This window comes from Rutidosis leptorrhynchoides, chromosome 4 (genome assembly GCF_046630445.1).
Source record: "Rutidosis leptorrhynchoides isolate AG116_Rl617_1_P2 chromosome 4, CSIRO_AGI_Rlap_v1, whole genome shotgun sequence".
NCBI classification, from domain to species: domain Eukaryota; kingdom Viridiplantae; phylum Streptophyta; class Magnoliopsida; order Asterales; family Asteraceae; genus Rutidosis; species Rutidosis leptorrhynchoides.
The window spans coordinates 533848020-533852251 of NC_092336.1; positions in this window are offsets into that span (position 1 = coordinate 533848020).

A 4232-nucleotide genomic window follows, 5' to 3' on the forward strand; every position below is an offset into this window, starting at 1 on the left:
TATTCTAATCCTCATCCGACTCAACACCCTCTTCTGGTGCTCTAAATGTTCCGGGGTTGGATGGTCCAGTTGCGTTTCTATCAGCCATACATGTGCTACAAAACAGCTCACACAAAAGCTTAGTGGATATCAGTTAGTTCAATCACAACTAACACGCACACAAATCCTACATTTACTTAACCCCCATCCCATTGACATGTTTGACTAGTCACAAGGTTTGGGAACAATATACACGCATGTACTTGCTGCCAAACCTGGCTCTGATACCAACTTGTAACACCGGCCATTTTTTTTTTTAAAACACAGAGAAAGACTTTTATATTAAAATCACAACATTAATTACATCACAGCAGAAATCTACATAATTAAGTTTAAGTTTACAAGACGGTGTTACTTATTACAAAATACATGTTACAAAAGTCCACATCAGAGTTCACACGTCAAACATATCTTCAACACTAGCACCCGTCCAAACTAGCAGTACCTAATACTGCAAGGGTAGAAATGTGGGGGATTAGCATAACGCTAAGTGAATGGAATCTATCTAACAGATATTGCATAAGCACCACACATGCGAACAATATCACTTGTAACACCGGCTTTTTTTTTTAAACACAGCGAAAGACTTTTATATTAAAATCACAACATTAATTACATCACAGCAGAAATCTACATAATTAAGTTTAAGTTTACAAGACGGTGTTACTTATTACAAAATACATGTTACAAAAGTCCACATCAGAGTTCACACGTCAAACATATCTTCAACACTAGCACCAGTCCAAACTAGCAGTACCTAAACCTGCAAGGGTGGAAATGTGGGGGATTAGCATAACGCTAAGTGAATGGAATCTATCTAACAGATATTGCATAAGCACCACACATGCGAACAATATCACTAACATGCTAACAACCAAATAGCATACAACATAAAGACAATATGAGGATCGGCGGCTTGTACGAGCACACTACTCCTAGTTGATCGAGCTAGAGTCTACCGATAGTCCTTACTACACGATTCACAGCATAGTTATCCGGACGCAGGGGATGCATCATTCAATACTATACTCCACAATCGGTAGTCCTTGGACCCAACCTCCTCAGGCCCGGTTAACCTCACACGAACTCTAACCTCCTCAGGCCCGGTTACGAGTCCCCAGCCTCCTCAGGCCCGGCTGGTGCCAAACACAGTGCGCACATAATATCACATAATCACAATAAACATGTAATAAACTCACTAGCATGGCAACCAATATCTAAACATGGTAATAACATTATAGCAAATCATGGTAATAGAATAAATCACAGTAGCATGACATGCTACTTAAACTCTATCCGGAGACAGACCCACTCACCGATTACCAGCTACAGCTCAGTTATCTTACTTCTGAGCTTCTTCCTTGTTCTTATCACCTGAGAACAATACAAACGAAGTCAATACACATATCTCAATCAATATTATAACCAATTCATACTATAAACTAGGTCATAACATTATTTCACAAGTCCACAACGTAACTCCATTCACTATTGTCAAACAAGTACGTGGAAAACGGGACACACGCCAAAACCTATTTTCCCGCCCCAAAAACAATTTGATCCAGCTTCTTAAAAGTTCATCATTGAAATGTACTCTTCAATACGATTCCAACGATATTTGATTCATCAAAAATGGAGTTACGGTTTGAAAGTTATGACCAAAACAAGTTTCTCAAAATGCTGAAAAGACACACTACCCAACTCGGTAGTGTGTGTCATAGACATTCGACCGAGTGTGTAGATACACGGCCGAATGAGTGGAGACACTCGACCGACTGTCTTTTCAAAAGAAACACTACCGAGTGTGTAGACACACGGCCCACTTCAAAAGACACTCGACCGAGTGTGTACACACACGGCCCACTTCCAAAAGACACTCGACCGAGTGTGTTCTTGAGCTGCTGAAATTTGAAAAAGTGACGGGTTTGAGCCAAAAATCACTAAATCTCGACCATATACTCATTTTAAACCTCAAAACTCATCACATCTTGTTTATAAAACCTTTTGAGACATAAACCCACAAACATTACATCAAAACAACAACAAATTAAGCAATTTTGACATCAAAACCCACTTTTGTAAAACCTAGCACAAAAACTTCATTTTTACACAAATTCAAGCATGAAAACACATGATTCTTACCTTGTTTGAATCAGTAAAACACAAAGAATCGATTTCTAACACAAATTAGACTTCAAATCGAGATTTATTGAATTAGGGTTCAAGAGGAAGAAGAAGTTAGGTACGGGAGTGATTTTGGGGAAAAATCTAGAAAATGTGGAATGAAGCAAGTAATACCCACTTATTTGGGTTAAAACCCATACCCCATCACACACGGGTATTTACCAGTTATCTGAAATCTTACGTACCTCGTTAGGCGACCCTAACGAAGTCCAAATTAAATAAACAAACCTGTTCTGTGACCCTTGTCACAAACTGGTCTTAACCAAATAATAAAATAACACTATTCACATAATTAAAATTAAAAGCATATAAAGCACATAATAAAATCCTAAGGACAAAATAGTCCACTTACAACTAGCCCAGGTTTCAGTCTGTTACAGGTTTGGTGCGCGGTTTGTGCTTGAAAGTGCATTTGGGTCGAAATTGCACTAAGAGTCAATTTGGGTTGGTTTGTAATCTACCCTAATTATTTTGTTTGTTATGTGATAATGGAATAGGTACGCATTGGCGATTGCGATCTTGGTTTGTGAATCCATCAAGACTTCAAGGTGAGTGTTAATATACTATGTGCATATGTATGTATAGGATGGGTGCTGGTCGAGTGAAGTGGTTCTCGGCTATAGAGCTCACTTCACATATAGGTGGATTTGATTGACTTGTGTATAGGTTCAATGGGCACGGTTGTGCGTTTTGGTTGACCACCTTTGGCGCGGTGCACGCTTCGTGTGTACGTTATCACATGGACTTGTGATGGGGAGTTATATAATCCCGATGTCGTGGGATTGGTATTGAGTTGCGATTTGGATAACCTCGATGATGTGGATTTGTATAATCCCAACGGCGTGGGTTTGGTATGTGAGTAACCCCGATGATGTGGATTGTTATAATTCTGGGACCGTGGGTTTTGATTTAGGAGGTGAATCACGTGTGGTGCGGATTCACGATGACGCGTGTAGTTTCGATCATCATATTGAGGTAATGGTCACGTGTGGTGCGGATTCACTAAGGCTCGTGTAGTTTGGGCCAACCTCGATGTTGTGGTGGTAATGAAGATAGTAGTCTCGTGTGGTGCGGATTTACTAAGGCTCGTGTAGTTCGGCCAATCTTCATTTTGGTATTGGGTATTTGGCATTCTGTTTGGGTTAAGGGGTTAACCTTGGGCGGTTTTTGCGTCGTTATATATATAGATATATATATTGTCTTATTGTTGTGTTGTAGCTAACCCTCCGGGTGTAGCTTGATGGCGTTGTACATATCGTTGTTGGTGTACTTTCATTTGTTGACTTATTGGATTGTTGTAGCGAACGTACGGTATGCTTAGTTTAGCTTGCCTTTATGCATGGACTCCGGTATGTGCTACTTGTTTATTATTGCGTGGAGTGTCCATTTTATGCATATATATGTATGTAGTATACTTTCACTCACTAAGCGTTAGCTTACCCTCTCGTTGTTTACATTTTTATAGATTTGCAAGGCGGACGTGGCAAGGGTAAGCGTGGGGACTAGTGGGCTAGCTTGTGATGCTTAGAAGACTTGGCTTTTGAGTTATATAGGATTAGGTAGTTCGTTCCTAATCACCATGCTCGGTCTTTTGTCGGAAATTGATTAGTGTCTTTTGGATAAGTCAAACGGGTCCTGGGTGTATGCCCGTTTTGTATCTCAACTTATGTCATGTATGTTTTAAAGTTTATTAAACTTACTATTGTATTAAAGATGTTTTTGGAAACATAATTGGGACCTAAATGTTAACGATATTAATGTATTATATATAAAAAAAAATGGGCCAGTTTAAATACGGGTTGGGTTATTTCAAGTGGTATCAGAGCATGGTCTAAGGGATTTAGGTGACTTGAGATAGGTGCCTAGACTTAGACTTTTGTGTGTGCTTATTTGTTGCGGGACTTGTAGATGAACGGGTGGGACGGGGACTTGGTTAGTGCCTTAGCGTGTAGGTGAACTAACTAGGATTGTTGCTTGTGTTATGATGTAGTTCTTCCGTGTGTTAATAT